At 44.8% G+C, this 18,329-nt stretch overlaps 1 protein-coding gene across 14 annotated transcripts in view; it reads right to left on the reverse strand.

The window, feature by feature from the left end:
• The window catches only part of AAK1 (AP2 associated kinase 1), a 140,478-nt gene that overhangs the window by 84,455 nt on the left and 37,694 nt on the right, over positions 1 to 18,329 (reverse strand). The window lies entirely within an intron of this gene.

The following is an 18,329-nucleotide window of genomic DNA, read 5'->3' on the forward strand; positions in this document are numbered from 1 at the left end:
AGAAACATCTCATTCAGTAATGGAGAAACGCCTTGATCCATGCTTCCAAGCCTTGTCACTTGGCTTCTGGCTGTTTTCAAAGCCTCCTTGGTGTACAGTGTACACTGAGTAAGCAGGATATTCAGCAGCAGTCCTCAGTGACAGTATCTTTGATCAGCCCAGCACTGCAGCTTGTCTCTCTACTTATATGGTTATTTCAGGGAAATAAGCATCGGAAGGGGCAAATTTTCAATTAAAGAAATCAAAGTCAAGTATATACCGATAGCAACAAGCAATTATGCAAGTTACTTAGCATGCCACATGGTCTTTTATTGCACCATTAGTTTCCATTATAGTGAGGAAATCTGGAATATAGAACAGCAGCATTGCCTTCTACAGAAGCAAGAACCACAAAACATCCACGGCCTTCACTAAATGCCTCAAGCGGAGCACATTTACAGCTTTTAAAGCACTTTTGCAAATTGCATTAGAAGCCCAATTCCTGCCACATGGAACACAAAGCAATCTCCTGTGCATTGTTTGATGGTATTGCTTTAAAAAAGCATCACACAATTCATTTTGTGGTCATGACTATTAGCGAAGTCACGACCCCTACAACCTACACCGCTGGCTTATGAGGAAAGCCTTTCATCTCTATTACCAATGCTCAGAAATAAAAAGGGTCAGTGATGCTTACTTGGAATACTCAACAAGAATAGGACGACTAGAGTATTCTCTCATCAGAATTCTGAGCCTGGCTTTTAGAGATCAAAATAAATTTGGACACAGTGATTCCAATCGCCTTCAGCACATTGTTGAAATGATACATAATGATAAAAAAGGAACACAGCAGCATACTCAAAATGACAGCCAAACAGCAGTGTGTGGACATTTCTTTATGCTTAAATTATAGCAGACATTTCCTTAAAATATCTGAGCTACTAGCAATAATGTATTATTGGACTTTAACTCAGTATCTCCTTTAGTGCACCCCAAGAGAGATCAGGCTCCTATGTGCTAGGGGCTGTATTTAGTACAGAAGAGACCATCCATGTCCCCAAGAGCTATGATCTAAACAGAAAAAGGGTGGAAGAAAAAAAGAGAAGGGCAGTATTACGGTTAGAACACTAGTTTGGGGTTCAGACTCCTTGTGTGATCTTGGGGAAGTCTCACTGTGCCTCAGTTCCCATCTGTCAAATGGGGATAATAGTAACTTTCCCACCAATGGGGTGCTGTGAGGTGAAGGGTGACTGGGCCCACACAGGGTATCATACCTAGATATTTATTATTAACCCCGTTTTATGGAATGGGGAAACCAAGACACAAAGGGTATGTCTGTACAGCAAAGAAAAATCTGCAGCTGTCCCATGCCAGTCGACTCAGACTCGCGGGACTGTTTCATTGCTGTGGAGACTTCCATGACTCTCCCACGTCACGGGGTCCTAGAGCCCAGACATCTACACAGCAATGAAAGAGCCTCGCAGACTGAGCCCTGCGAGCCCGGGCCAGCCGTGAGTGTCTAGTTGCTGTGTAGACATACTCTGAGACTAGGGAGCAATGCAGCCGGGTGCTACTTACATGCCTGAAGTTAAGCACGTGCTTAAATGCTTGGTTGGGTCAGAGCCTAAGACAGTGACTTGTGAAAAGTCTATGGCAGAACCAAGAGCTGAACCCAGACCTGCCCCCTCCCATTCCCACCCAGTGCCTCGATCATGAAACCCCAATGTATGGATAATGAATTCCTTATAATATAGCCAATTAGTACATGTTTAAAAGCATTCATTTGTGTGGGTTCTGGGGGTTTGAGGGTGGGAGGAGAAGGCAGGCCCTTTTGATACAATTACACCACATAAGTGGACATGTTAAGTACAGAACTTGTATTAACATTTAAAAAAAAAAAGGATTCATTCTTTGGTAGTGTGGTAGTAAATTCCCCAATCCATTAGCTAATACATTCCTCCACGTTACTGTGACTCTAAACGTTTCGGAGGGTAACCAAATCAAGAGTAAAATTAAAATTTCATCGAATCTAATGGGGGTTGGGGGAGCAACATAATCCTCATTGCAAGCCCGATTAATAAATCCAGAGATCACCACCACTTTTGCGTTTGTACAGAGCCTAGTACAATGAGGACGAGGACCTTGTTCATGACATGGTCTTCTAGAAGCTCTGGTAATATAAATAAACCAACCACCACTGATGCCACATGCCCCTTTCAAAGGGGCTATCAGAAACGTTTGCTTTATGCATTCTAGAAGGACTCAAGAACTCTCTCTTCACTTGGATCTTGCACAGTGCACAGTTCCACCCTAGGGTTGGTGCACAGAGATGGCTTTCATCAGTCATGTGAAACACAGGACCATCAAAGAAGAGATCAGTGCTCATGCATTGGAGTCTTCAGGTTTCTTCTGGGCAGGGAAAGCTCTGGTCATTGCTCCTCAAGAAGGGACCACCAGGAGTGTACTTTTCAGTAACAGGCTCTGTAAATAGCAGCTTGGGCTGACCATCCTGGTTCTCAGAGGGTATTTTCACCAATGTGAGTGGCTTTTTGGATAAGCTAGTCATCTGAGCATGCCTAAGAGCCCACCTCCCTGTGGGCATGCTGAGCTAATCCTCTACAGATGCTAGATGAATGGCCTCTCATGAATGGAGACAGTGCTAGTATGACATCCTGTGCCAAGATGCTACAGGGGGAGCAGCCAGGAGCATACGTGGCTAAGGAAAGAGCAAAGTTCAGTTTGTGAACTGGAATAAGGTTCTACAGCAGCAGCAAAAATCTGGAATCCTGTCATTGAAATGCATTGCTAGGACACCCAAGACAGCTTGCCCTCTTTTAATACACTCTAGAATGGAACCAAGGCTACATTGCTTTTTGTTCTGATGCCATGGACATTTTAAGTACCAAGTCCATCAAGTCACTTACCTTGGACTTATCTCCTCTCTCCTCCCCTCACTCCCCAGACTTTACCGTAATAAAGGAAGGCAAGGGAAGGATCTTTTACTTCCCCATCAAAAACACAGGTATAGTTACCGGCCCCCTGTGAATGGCATTTTTAAGGCCAAGAAGCCAACGGAATACACTCTCAAAAGTGACAAAATCTGAACCTGTTCAGACTCCGGGTCATGAATTTATTTGTGGCGGGGGGTGGGGGGAACAGCAGGTGGAATGAGCCCACTGCACTCATGTAACTAGTAAAATGGATTCTGCCAATTTACATATTTAGCAGCAAGCTTCTCTCTTTACAGAGCTTTCAAAAGGTTTACGGATACAAAGGGAGACAGAACACTTAACTCAGGCAGGCTCTTTGTGAAATATTCATCTTTACCCGAGATCACTTACAAACCTTATCTGTGAAGTTAAATGCAGATATAGTACCTGGGGAAGGCAATGAAAAATTAAGTGGCTTTCATAGAGCAGAAGATATCTAACAGGGGCTGGCACCAGACACCTCAGAGTTAGACCTAGGATATTTATGCATAGATATTTATCACATATTTGGGACCCAACTGTGCATACACGGGTTTCTTCATGTTATGTTGCATAAAGATACAATAGCCACCTGCTAAGTAAAATTTAGCATTAAAATCACTTGCGTTTGACAGGCTAACAATAAATAGTGCTTGCTGGTTGTTTCCAAATTGGATGTATGTGCAGTCTAAGTCTGGAGCAATGGCTCTCAGCCTTTCCAGACTATGGTACCCCTTTCAGGAGTATGATTTGTCTTGTGTACCCCCAAGTTTCACCTCCCTTAAAAACTACTTGCTTTAAAAAAAAAAAGTGTCACAGGACACTTATTGCAAAAACGGCCAACTCATTTTTACCATATACTGTAATTATAAAATAAATCAACTGGAATATAAATAGTGTACTTACATTTCAGTGTACAGCATATAGAGCGGTATAAACAAGTCATTGTCTGTATGACAGTTTGTACTGACTTCACTAGTGCTTTTTACGTAGCCTGTTGTAAAACTGGGCAAATAACTAGATGAGTTGATGTACCCCTGGAAGACCTCTGCATACCCCCAGGGGTACGCATATCCCTGGTTGAGGACCACTGGTCTCGAGAACCGCAATAGGGCCTATTGAAACTGGTACTAGCCATGGGATTTATTTCATTAACGGAACTGAAATTACTCACATCCTTTACTCAACATGCTTAAGTCTTTGCAGGGTCAGGATGAAAGACAGCAATTGTAGGTTTCTCTAAAGAAGCCACACTAGCTTTTGCATGGTCTGGGACAGAACTGACAGGGGACAGCCTGGGTACAAGGGCTTTCCATATGCTGCCTTCCCCAGCAATGGGGCCAGAAACATGCCACTAAGGGCCAGCATGGCATGAGCTCAAGGTGAGGTTCCCAACTATAGCCAAGTAGTGAAACAGATTTTAAACTAGGACACAACCCCAGGGTGGAACATGCCCTGCAGATGCTGTTCTACCCAGGCCAATATTTTCCACAACTAGCTAGTTATTTGGGGAGGGGGGGTTAAAATTTTTGGGTGTCCAAGTTGAGACACCTGAAATTGAAGCCCCTTTAAAGTGTCAAGTCAAGCACCCAAAAAAAAAAAAAATCACCAAGTCACTTGGAAAATCTTGGACCAAAACAGGAGCCTTTGCCGTCCTACTCTAACAAAGTTTGCTCTGCTACTGTACGATTTTGAAGAACTGGTTTATACATCTTGGCTGTGCTTCCTTCATTTTCACCCGCTTCAATGTCCGAGAACGCAAGAGTTACAGCCCTACTGAATTAGTTTCTTTTATGAGATTCTTTCATTGAGCTAGTTGGAAAAATCTAGGCATTGATGATTCTGCTCCAGGGGAGTAGTACCTCCCCCAAAACAGACTAGCTACTAATTCATTACTTAGAACGTACTAGGGTGGTTTTAAAAATAATAGTTAAAAAAAAATCTGATTTTATTTAAATTCAAATTTAAATTTTTTTATATAAAATGCTTTGAGGGGAAAAAAACCTAGCTAAAGATAGCTCAAAAATATATCTTAATTAAAACTATAATGTCTCATCGTGGACTAGGGATTATAAATTCTAATTTTGCTATTTTCAATTTTGCTTTTTGAACTAGAACCCTCCAGTTCTCCTAAACAATTGCCCACAGCTCCATAGGCTCAAGAGGTTCTGTGACAAGAGGCCTCTGCTCGTCAAGCCTATATGGCTAGTAATGTTCCACTAATAAAACAAGCCTCTAGGGAAGGGAAGCAAGTGTACAGCACCCAGCTAAATAGGAGTTTATTACAAGCTTGTGCATGCTCTTAGTGGCCAAAAATCTATTTCCTTTCCTCACAGAGGGCATCCTGTGAGTGCAAGAGACCTGTGTATCGCTCAGACATTTAAGAACTATAAAAAGAGATTATACACACACACACACACACACGTAAATAGTTCACTCCACCCATCATTAAAATGCAGCCACCTCTAGGGTGGAGAACAGTAGCAGTACATAACAGTTGAAGGCACCAAAACAAAAAACCCACCACAACACAATACTATGCCCAATTAATATCACGGAAAATTTACATTCTGCCTTTGTAAATGGCACCATGAGCCAGGCTGGACACCAGAGTAAACACAAAACACATCAGATCTTATAAGAAGTGCCATGAGATTTTTTTATCATCAGGAGGTGGTCAGGATATTTCTTTTAATTCACATTCAGATGATTGCATCTGCAGCAGTCCGGCACCAGCCAGCATGGCACTGGTTCAACATTTAAGAAGGACAAATGCCAGCAGTCCAGTCACTAACGCCACTTCCTGCAGTACTTGGGTTTTCACTGAAAGCTTCCCTTTCCAAGTAGAGATTTAGTATGGCCCTGCGTGGGCTGAAATCTGACTAAGACATGGGCATATTTTAAGACCGACAACTGGAAGACACAACCTCATATTATACCTCCTTTCCAGAGGAGATGCATTGATCTGGAGGTCTATTCTGCTACTCCGCATCTCGCAAATGTCTGCCTTGCAAATTTACTGCAGGCCACAACATAAAAGACCAGCTTTCCACTTTGTCACTTACAGCAACTACGTACAATGAAGTACATATCTTGCCAAAGAAGGGATTTACACCATTTTTTTCCTTTTTCATCAGGCAAACAAACAATGGGAAATAGTACTGCAGTGTCATCATTTTAAGGTTAGAAGTTTGTGCGCATAAAACTAGCCAATGTACTTGATGCATGGTTTACACTTTTATCGGCAACTGTGGAATAATCCAGTTTAAATGGCAAAATAGTAAAAACAGAAGTCCTTTGGGAGCTACATGTTTAGTACTGGCTTTTCAGTAAGTGACATGCAAAACTCAGTGAACATTTTTCAGCAAGGTACTAAAGGTAGCAACACGAAGCCCAATGGATTGCTGAAAGTTTATCGTGGCAGCTTCAAACTGCATTTAAGAGTGATGCTGTTCAGCAGAACAGGCTGAGGAAGTGAGCCATCCTACTGAACAGCAGCCAGCACAGCCCTAGTAAGACATTTCCAGTAGATTTTGGACAATATTGTTCCAGCAGCATTACTCAGCAGAATTAGAATAGGATGGCCTAATTTTCCAGAGGCGCTGAGTACACATTGATTTCTGTGGGAGTTGTGGGTGTTCGGTGGCTCTGAGTATCAGGCTACCAATATTACAGCCCATGTTGCCAAAAGTGTGGCCAGCTAGGATTTCATGGCTACTAGACATTGTGGCCACTCAGAACTTCACTGCAACAGGGAACATGTGAAACAATCATCCAGAGTTGTAATAGTAAGGAGATCAAGGATTTTGAATCTGATACAAAAGCCTCATGTTTCTGGGCTTAAACCAATTAACGGTCAGGAAGGAATTTTCTCAGGGAGGCAGGGGGGCAGATTATACCATAGCCATCAGCTGCAGGGTTTCTTTCACCTTCTTGTGAAGCAGCTGGTGCTGGCCACTGTCAGAAACAGGATATTGGACTAGCTGGACCACTAGTTTTATTTCATATAGTAATTTGTGTTTCAGATTCTCCTCCAAAAAATCCAGGCCCTTAACATCTGACCTAAAGAAGGGTCTCCATGAGCAGTACATGTCCTATGGCACATAGTTGAGCAGGGGCACATATACACGTTCACGACACTATCTAGCCATGAAATCTTGAGTGCATTTCGTTCATGTGTCAAATTTAGACACACGAGCTAAATGAGCTTTAATAAGTTCCTTCAAATCTTTTACTTGCAAGTTTTGATCTCAGACAAGGTGGCCTGGGACACTGGATTTTCAAAAGGTTTGTTCTCATTGTGCCCAAGAAAATGGCCCTGCAGTGAAAAACCCACCTGGCAAACCAGAGCATTAGAATGCTAGTCTAGCGTTACTACAGACCGTGACCTAACTCATCACATGGGCTCCGGGTGGAAAATAATGTTACAAGGTGTAAGTTATCAGCAGGGTATTTTCCCTCCATTGACAATACAAGTTTGTTTGAATTTAGGTCTAATCCATTGCTTCCATTTACTTTTTAAATTGTCCATTTGGAACAGCTAATATTTACTAAATATATTTTGTTTCCATTACTTGCTCCCTCAGTTCTGTGCATGATACTTTTGCCCCTTGCAAGACAAAACCCCTGTGGTATTAATTTTTGGCCTGGGAGTCGCATCATTTTAGGATGACAACCAACATTTTGCCCTTAGTGCCTTTCAACCAATGTGCTTTAAACATTAAGCTTCACAGCACTCTTTGGACAGTGAGCCTATGTTGACAAATGGGGGAAGAAGGCACAGATGAGTTAAGTGATTTGCCCAAGGTCATAAGAGGAGTCAGTGGCAGAGCCAGAAACGGAACCCGGGGGAAAGATTCTCAGCTGATGTCAATCATCATAGCTCCACTGAAGTCAACTGACCCCAGGAGTCCCACCTCCCCTGCTGTAATGAGGTGGTCACACATTTCAATAAAATACAAGCCTGGTACGCGGATTTAACACAATGAAGGGAAAGCAGAAACAAGTGGCAGGGAACATCGTACTTTTCAACAGCAAGTGGTTTTATAATAGAATTCGGGTGAGCTATTATATTCACCCACCACTGATTGAGCAGTGTAATTAACACAGCTCTTCACACAGCAAATGGGCTCTGGTTACTTCAATTGCCCACCATGTGTCATTTAGAGAAATCAAGCGCCAACCTCGGCTCTCAAGGTTTCTGGATGACAGGGAGTATCTTAGCTGGATATTAATTCAATTGATTTTTCATACTGTACAACAAAGGAGAATCCATCCAAACACACACACACACACACACACAGCGATTTCCCTACACACACACACCCCAGAAAGGGTGTACACCCCCCTGAATTTCCCCAATACCTCCCCCCAGTTTTGTGAGCTAGTTACATACCAATTTAGTGACTGTTTGGAAATCTGAATTTAAACTGAAACATTAATACACACTTGAAAAGCTTATACAGTGTATGATAAAATGTGTATCTGATAAATAATAGATTTGAAAAGTATGAACATAGACTAGTTTCCTTGCTTCCTTATACAGCTGCTTTTTATGATGTCAGTGCATTCATTTCGGTGATGTTGGCCAACCTAATAATTTCAAATGATGATTTGTAAGCAAAGTCTAAATGAGCTCTCCCTGACAACTAGTGATGAGCTGGCGGCTGGGGAGAAAGGCTTCAGGACCAGATTGTATTTACATTCACACCTAATCTACCTAGGTATCCAGCAAACAGAGCTGTGTTGTTCAAGTGATAGATTTTGGCTGGGGTTGGGTTACAAACCACTTGAATGTGGGGAAAATGGGGGATGAAATGGAGATGCCTAATGGTCTCGGACACTATTCGCTGGTCTAGAGACATCTACACGGAGCACATCACCGGCCACCGCCAATACCAGGAGTGAGCGGGTGTGACCCCGTGCACTTGCAGGGGTGAGAAGACTTGTGAACCCCCCATGCTGGACTCTATTCCCTGAGCCCTAAACCCACCGAACTGAACTCCACCATGTGAGGGTCGTCCCATCCCCATTATCCAGCCCGCTTATTCATGCCCATGACTGTCTGTAACCTGTTTGTATGAGTGATGTACCCCCACTGCCTCCTGACTGTATCTTGATCCCACCCACCGTACACCCCACATTGGGGACATGACAGACTGTATATGGTATATGCTGTCCAATACCAAAACGCTAATATCCCCCTACAACCTGTATGTTACCCCCAATGACAATAACTGACGCTTCAAACGTTGTATCGTTTATTTTCAAATATTCTCTAATAAACTTTAAATTTGTTCTTATTGTATGAGTAAAGGGCAGTATAACTGTACTTAGCCTGTGATGATTTGAAGGCATCAAGAGAGAGGGTGGGGACCTGTCCCTCTCCACTGTTTAAAGACACAGCTGATTAGGCTCCATAGATAGTCTTTTGTTCTGTTAAATGACCACTGCAGCTGAAATCACTGACAATCAGGTCTAAGTGCTTAGTCCTGTTGTGGTACAATGTTTGTGTGTAAGGCTTTGGCTACACTTACACTTCAAAGCGCTGCCGTGGCAGCGCTTTAAAGCGCTAAGTGTAGTCAAAGCGCCAGCGCTGGGAGAAAGCTCTCCCAGCGCTGTCCGTACTCCCCCTCCCTGTGGGTAAGTCTACACTATGGGATTATTCCGAATTTACATAAACCGGTTTAGCAAAACAGATTGTATAAAATCGAGTGCGCGCGGCCACACTAAACACATTAAATCGGTGGTGTGCGTCCACGGTCCGAGGCTAGCGTCGATTTCTGGAGCATTGCACTGTGGGTAGCTATTCCGTAGCTATCCCATAGTTCCCGCAGCCTACCCCGCCCCTTGGAATTTCCGGGTTGAGATCCCAGTGCCTGATGGGGCAAAAATCATTGTCGCAGGTGGTTCTGGGTAAATGTCGTCAGTCACTCCTTCCTCTGGGAAAGCAACGGCAGACAAGCATTTCGCGCCTTTTTTCCCTGGATTGCCCTGGCAGATGCCATAGCATGGCAATCATGGAGCCTGTTTTGACTTTTGTGACTGTCACCGTATGTGTACTAGATGCCTCTCACAGAGGCGATTCAGCAGCGCTACACAGAAGCATGCTTTTACTTTTGCATGACAGCAGAGATGGTTACCAGCCATACTGTACCATCTACCATACCATAAATTGGTAATAAGATGATCATGGTTACCAGTCCTTTTGCACCATTGGCTGCTGTCATAAGTGCCCCTGGCTAAGATCAGCCAGGGGCGCAAAAGCCGAAATTGGGAATGACTCCCTGAGTCAATCCCTCCTTTTTGGTATCTAAAAATAGAAACAGTCCTGCCTAGAATATGGGCAAGTGTACTAGAGAACCACTGTATCAGAGAGCACAGCTGCTCTGTGTCAGATCCAGCAGAAATTATGAGCTGTATGCTATTCACAGGGGGTGCTCCTGCAACAACCCCACCTGTTGATTCCGTTCTTCCCCCAGCCTTCCTGGGCTACCGTAGCATTGTCCCCCCACTTGTGTGATGAAGTAATAAAGAATGTAGGAATAAGACACAGTGCCTTGTTAGTGAGAAATGAGTGGAAGGCAGCCTCCAGCTGCTGATAGTCCAGACAGGACAGTAAGGAGCCCAGCATCCCTCTGCTAGTCCAGGGGCAATTGAATCTTTTTTTTTTTTTTTTTTTTTTTTTTTTAAACACACACATGAAGGGTGGGGGCTGACGGAGCTCAGCCCCCTGTTTCTATGATGACGATGGTTATCAGCCATACTGTACCATCTACCAGGAAAAATTAGGGCCAGGCGCCCTTGATCGACCTGACGGATGCTAGTCAGCATGGTTACCAGCCCTTTTGCACTGCCCCATGTGCCAATAGGCTGATGATGAGGACAGGTACCAGTCGTTTTGCACCATCAGCCACCCATGGCAGGGGGGAGCAAGGATGTTGGTGTTGAGTGCTGCAGCATCGCGTCTATCTGCAGCATTCAGTAAAGATAGGGTGACATGTTAAAGAGTCAAGAGAGGATTGTTTTCCCTTTCACTTCTGGGGGTGGGTGGGGGGGTGCGTAAATTGCTGAGCTATGCCCTGACCCACCGCGGACACTGTGTTTGACCCTAGAAGCATTTGGAGCTCAGCCAAGAATGCAAATGCTTTTCAGAGAGACTGCAGGAACTGTGGGATAGCTTGAGTCCTCCAGTCCATGAGCGTCCATTTGATTCCTTGGCTTTCCGTTACTCTTATCACGCAGCAGTGCGCTGAGTCCCTGCTATGGCGTCTGTCTGGAGATTTTTTAAAAATGTTTTTTAATTCGTCTTCTGTAACGGAGCGCTGATAGAACAGATTTGCCTGCCATTACAGCGATCACGTCCGCATGGTCCATGCGGGAGCTCTTTCTTTATTTTGATTTTTAACTGCATCACCACACGTGCTGATCGGAGCTCAACGCTGGGCAAACAGGAAATATTCAAAAGTTCGTGGGGCTTTTCCTGTCTACCTGGCCACTGCATCCGAGTTCAGATTGCTGTCCAGAGCGGTCAGTGGTGCACTGTGGGATACCGCCCGGAGGCCAATACCGTCGATCTGCGGCCACACTAACCCTAATCCGATATGGTAATACCGATATTAGCGCTACTCCTCTCGTTAGGGAGGAGTACAGAAACCGGTTTAAAGAGCCCTTTATACCGATATAAAGGGCCTCTTAGTGTGGACGGGTGTGGCGTTAAATCGGTTTAATGCTCCTAAAACCGGTTTAAACGCGTAGTGTAGACCAGGCTTGTGGGGAATAACGTACAGCACTGGGAGCCGCGCTCCCAGCGCTGGGGCTTTGACCACACTGGCGCTTTGCAGCGCCGCAATTTGCAGCGCTGGAGAGGGTGTGTTTTCACACCCTGCTGCAGCGCTGCAAATTTGTAAGTGTAGCCAAGCCCTAAGAGACAGCCCAGACTGCACTAGCAGCGAGGTTCCCCCACTGAGAGCTCAGCTGAAATCACTGAGAGCTGGTGGAACCTCAAGAGACCAACTCGCAGAGGTCACAGTGGCAGGTGGCAGCAGAAGGTGACTGCGCAGGGCCATTGGCAACAGAGCAGTGGAGTGAACGGTGGCACAACGAACAGCCGTGGCCAGAGCGAACAGTGAGCAGCTGGAGGAACAAGTAAGGTGCCTTCTTGTCCTCCACCTGGAAGGCGTACTCACGTGAAAGCACCTCTGAACTCTGAGTCGCCACTGACCAAAGACAACACCAGTGAGCGGGGTGCGGTGGAGGGAAAAGTGAGGGGCATGTTAAATAAACATTTGTTTGTTGGGCTATATTTTAGTCACTTTGCTCCAGAACACTAGATTTGTGACTGGGAATGGAAACTTATATAAATATGTTTCCGAGTAGGCCAAGATTTTTAAAATGCAGTATTTGCCAAGGTTATCTCACAGCGTTGCTATCTTGAGAGGTCATTATGTTGGCGAGTTTCTGTACTAAACATTATTATTATTATTATTATAATTAATTTTTACGTAATGGTCATACTGGGTCAGACCAATGGTCCATATAGCCCAGTATCCTGTCTTCCGACAGTGGTCAAGGCCAGGTGCTTCAGAGGGAATGAACAGAACAAGAAATCATCACTGATGGACCTATTCTCCAGGAATTTATCTAGTTCTTTTTTTAATTCTGTTATAGTTTTGGTCTTCACACCATCCCCTGGCAAAGAGTTCCCTGGGTTGACTTTACATTGTGTGAAGAAGTACTTCCTTTTGTTTTTTTAAAACCTGCTGCCTATTAATTTCATTGGGTGACGGTTAGTTCTTGTGTTATGTGAAGGATTAAATAACATTTCCTTATTCACTTTCTTCGCACCAGTCAACATTTTATAGACCTCTATCATATCCCCCTTAGTCATCTCTTTTCTAAGCTGAAAATTCCCAGTCATTTTAATCTCTTCTCCTGTTTCATACCCCTGATCATTTTAGTTGCCCATCTCTGAACCTTTTCCAATTCCAATATATATATTTTTAGGACGGGTGACCAGATCTGCACACACTATTCAAGGTGTGCACGTACCTTGATTTATATAGAGGCAATATGATATTTTCTGTCTTATTATCTATCCCTTTCTTAATGATTCCCAACATTGTTTGCTTTTTTGACTGCCGCTGCACATTGAGTGGATGTTTTCAGAGAACTATCCACAATGACTCCAAGATCTCTTTCTTGAGTGGTAACAGCTAATTCAGATGCCATCATTTTGTACGTATAGTTGAGATTGTTTTCCAAATGTGCATTACTTGCATTTATCAACATTGAATTTCATCTGCCATTCTGTTGCCCAGTCACCCAGTTTTGTGAGATTCCTTTGTAACTCTTCACAGTCTGCCTGGGACTTAACTATCTTGAATAGTTTTGTATCATTTGCAAATTTTGCCACCTCACTGTTTACCCATTTTTCCAGATGAATATGTTGAACAGTACTGGTCCCAGTACTGACCCCTCAAGGATACCACTATTTATCTCTCTCCATTCTGAAAACTGATAATTTATTCCTACCCTTTGTTTCCGATCTTTTAATCGGTTACTGAGCCATGAGAAAACTTCCCTCTTATCCCATGATGGCTTACTTTTCAAAAGTCAATTTAAATTAAATTTTTTTTTATTTATATATTTTTTAGAATTCTAGACCTGTTATGCGTTTTGGTGTAACTTGCATTATTCTTATGTTAAATTTGCATCATCCTAACAAAACATTTACTTTATTCATCTCTCTTTTATATATCTCATTGGTCCTGACACCCCCCATACTTTCAATTCCTGGGGAAGCCACTGCGCACGCGCACACACTCACACCCCCCTACCCCTCCCTTATAAAAGGGAAACAGACCCATCAGGTCACCCCCAAACAAATCAAATAACCAAGTGACAACAAGAACTAATCAACTTCCCCACACCATCCCCAGTCTCATACCACCACCACTAACCAGCACCCAACTCCAGGGGAGAACAGGTAAGCCCACTGGCGTGCTCTGAAGGCTGATGAACTCTGGCTGCTATGGACCTGAAGAAGCAAGTTCCAAAGGTCCAGAGGCCCCAACACAGAATGCTCTGCTAGCCCTGGATTGCTTATACCAACAGGCTCTCAAGCTCAACCACAGCAGCGTTTCACAGGGAGAGAGGCAGCATCCTAGAGACAGGTCCCAGGCTGTTTGTCTTTGTAAGATTCCAGGTAAAGGAAGCCAAATTCAAGTCTGCCAGGCGTAAGAGCTGAATTTTGAACCCACTCTTTGGCAGGCAGGGTACAGCAGCAGACATCAACTCCAAAACCAAGAAAGGAAAATCACCACTCCCCACTTCAGTGCTCTTCTTCTGACCTTCTCTGCACTCAGTATGAACGGCAGCTATCAGCTGCAGCCATTAGGGGCCGGACTTACATCTGTCTTTAACAGTTTAAAGTGACCTTGTCAGTCTAAGAGTCATCACTAAAAGCAGTTTCCTTTTTCCAGTACCTACCACTGTTCCTGATTTAATGCTGGGAAGGCCATCCAAACCCATAATTTCTTTTAATCATTTATGCACTTTGAAATAATAAATAAAATAAAATAAATAAAAATAAATAATAAATAATAGAGTCCCTAGGGAAAAAAAACAGGCTGTAAGCCACTCACTGTCTGGTTCACGCCCATTAACACAATGCTACAATAATTGTAAACCCTGCAAGAGGTTGTTTAAATCTAGACTCAACAACTGTTCATTGACATTGATTTTAGGAACCCCAGAACACGGACAACCGTCTAACACAGAACTAGAGTTTGGCACAAGATACTCAGTACAGTCTTTGCAGCAATACTCCAGTGTCTTGAGAAACTATTACTATTTCTTGTAAGACTCTAGCACTGAAAAGGCTCCCTATTGAGATCAGGGCCCCACTGCACTGAATACTAAGACAGGTAGTAAAAGACAATCCTTGCTCTTAAGAGCTTACACTGGAAACAGACAAGACCTCAAAGGATGGGAGGGGGAAATGGAAGCACAGAGATGTGCAAGACCACACAGCCAGTTGGCGACAGCGCAAAGAATAAAACTCTCGGGACAAGGTAGATCATTTTCCCACATTGTAACATGACGCAGCAACCACCAGCTGTAAAACCACAACCCATCAGAAATGCTCTTGTTCTTTCCCTTAGCCTTTTGCTACCCAGCTCTCACCCGACAAGATGTTGAGGAAAGCTTGACCTTCACTATCACAGCCCGGGGTGAAGCAGACCATCCAGGAAAGTCTGCTTGGAGCAGAGAGAGACCCAAGACAACAGCAATAAATCTGACTTAACTTTGGCACAGTTCACTTGGAGCTGAACTTGGGACTCCCAGCAAAAAAACCCATAAACAAACCAAGACGCCCTTTCGAACCTAAAGATTTCTTTCATTCCAAACCTAACGATCAAAATGAATCAAGAGTCAATTGTCTGGTTTTATTTTAAGCTCCAGGAAAAAAAACCTACAAAAATTAGAGCAATAAAAAAGTCCTTTCCACTGGAGTGAAATATATTTTTGTATAAATAAAAAAAAAGTTACTGGACAGGCTCTGTAGAGTCGCTTAGACTTGTTTTCAATCACTAGAGGTGCAGAGCACAACCAATTCGTAATTTTCTCCCAGTAGCCCATAAGCAGCTGTTGCAGCACTGTAGGCTAAAGCCCAAATTAGCCAAATTTTGGTCAAGTTAAAAGGGAAATGAATCAAAGAAAGAAGAAACTAGCAACACAACAAATAAGCATTACCTGGGGAGTAACGAGGAATGCAGATTACAGGACCATTCGGGTCCGTTTGGAGTGACCATCTATCCAGCCACAAATAGCCAGATATTGCTCACTCCAAGACTATGCACACGTGTGGTGGGATCTGAGCAGCACCAAGCCAGCCACGATCTTGAGAGCTTCTGCTGCCCCAAGTGAAATTAGACAGATGTGCCTGCTATAGGGTCAGAGGGCAGGGCCAGCTTTATGACCCGCGGGGCCCGACTGGAATACTTGGCGGCCGGGGGTACGCTCCAGATTTTCTGCGGCACCGAAGGACGCCCCGCCGCCGAAATGCCACTGAAGACCCCAGGAGCAGATCCCCTGCTGCCGAAATGCTGCCGAAGACCCCGGAGCAGGGCCCCCTTAGGCGCAGGGCCCCCTTAGGCGCAGGGCCCAATTCTGGGGAATCGGGTGAATCAGCTTAAAGCCGGCCCTGTCAGAGGGAGTGGTCCTTACCAGAGGAAAGTTTAAGGCAAAGGAACTGTCTGACTAGGAACATGTTCATGGATTGCATTAGCAGACAGGCATTTTCCTACCATTTTTGGCATGGGGGGCAGGGGAGAAAGTGAACCTCTGCCTCAGTGGAGGTGAAATGAGGCACAACTTGTCAGCAGCTGTTTGAAGCTGAAAGTATAGAAGTAAAAATTTTCAAGAGGGACACAGAGCTAATGGCATCTGCACTACAAGTGCCCCTTGTTCATAGGCACCTGTGTTAGAGTGCTTCTGAGCTTGCCACAGGCCAACCTAGTAGACAAGTAAAATTATATGGGCTGAGATTTTCAAAGCAGTCTAAGGGAATTGCTTTCTGCTCAAGTTAATAGAAAATGTGGTCTAAATTCCCAGAGGCTCCTTTAAAAAAAAAAACAAACACTAAAGCATAACTCTAGTTCTCTCTCACAAAAACACCACACACAAACAACCTAGGATACAGTCAAAGCCTTGTGAAGTAAGTGCATCTCATCGATTTAGGATGAACATTGGTCATGTCAATCTTGGCAAAGTTCAACCAGAGCTTCTCCCCGCCCCCACCCATCAGCTCTTCCAAACAAGTGCTGCCCCCCCGCGGCACTCCATCCTTAGCTGGGTAGCAAACCCAGCTGGTTTGATTTGGGGGACTGCACACTTTGTTAAGCCTCTTATGCCAGATATCCCATGCCCTGCAGCTTATTCTTACAGCTAGTCGCCTGAAAACTGAGCCAAGAAGACAGGAGGACTTGATAATTTGTGCCCATTACAGATGCCGTGGGGATTGGTATGCCAGCCTCAATGTTTTGGCCAAATCCAAAACTCATAGTTACAGTCTCAGCACCTCTGTAGTTTCAATAAGATGCAGGATTCTTCCCAGCCTGTCAAGCACTGATAAACAGCTGCATTCCAACCTACAGGTGATCTCTGTCTATTCCCCTGATAGTGGTGGTGCGAGGTAAGCTTTCTGAAGTGATCCCTATTGGACGAAAGGAACTCAATGTGTTCGGAGTCTTCTTGTAACCGGCAAACCACACGCAGGCAGTGACGGCTGTGTAATAATGGCCTATTTGAGCCATGTTTCCCAGTAGGCAATTGGATTAGCTGGTATTGAGACCCCATGCAAGAAGGCCAGAAAAGAGTCTGGAGGCATTTAGCAACCAATGTCTTGATTTACACTGGCTGCATAAGAGAAGAGAAGTCTTTTACTCTTTACACAGCAAATGTAACACGAAAGGACAATGTGGGCACAGTGTGGTCCAATCAACTGTGTTCACTAGCTACAGGCAAGTCTTATCTTAGGTGGGGGTTCCGTTCCGCAGTTATCGCATAAAGCGAAAACCGTGTATAGTCAAAATTATATCCCCAAGACCTTTAAATCCCGCCCGCAGCTCCGGCGGCCGGGCCGGGGGGGGGGGGTGGCATTTAAAGGGCTCCTCCGGGCTCCCCACCGCGGGGGGAGTCCGGTGGAGCCCTTTAAATGCTGGCCCTGGCCCTGCCGCCAGAGCTGCGGGCAGGATTTAAAGGGCTCCACCGGGCTTCCCGCCACGGTGGGGAACCCGGAGGAGCCCTTTAAATCCCACCCGCAGCTTTGGCAGCCAGGCTGGGGCTGGCATTTAAAGGGCCCGGAGCTCCACGGTGGCTGGAGCCTCAGGCCCTTTAGTTCGCCACAGGGGCTCCCAGCCACCTCTGCAACTGGGAGCCCCCTGGGTGATTTAAAGGCCCTGGGACTCCCAACCACAACTGGTGTCCCAGGACCTTTAAATCTTGAGGCCACGCCCCCCCCCCCGACTCCTGCCGTATGCGTAAAGTTGAAATTGCGCCTGTTAAATGTGCGTAAGTTGCGGGAGACCTGTATGTGCAACAGACAAGGCTTCTCTCACTCACACCCCCACCCCCACCCCCAACCCCTCTGGAACACACTGAGGACTCCTAGAATGCTCACAAACCATTTAAAGGAGGTGCTACCCAATTTCTATATGCTACAGGGAGATCAGGCAACATTCATTTTTCTAGATAACCTAGTTGGTGTCTGTGATTTAATGTTTTTCGGGCCAAAAAAAGTTTATGACTAGTGATTTCTCAGGTAGAGAGCCCTGAGGCTTGGGCACAAAGAGGGAACAGAAGATTCCAAAACAGCAT

Source organism: Mauremys mutica, chromosome 2 (assembly GCF_020497125.1).
Source record: "Mauremys mutica isolate MM-2020 ecotype Southern chromosome 2, ASM2049712v1, whole genome shotgun sequence".
NCBI classification, from domain to species: Eukaryota; Metazoa; Chordata; order Testudines; family Geoemydidae; genus Mauremys; species Mauremys mutica.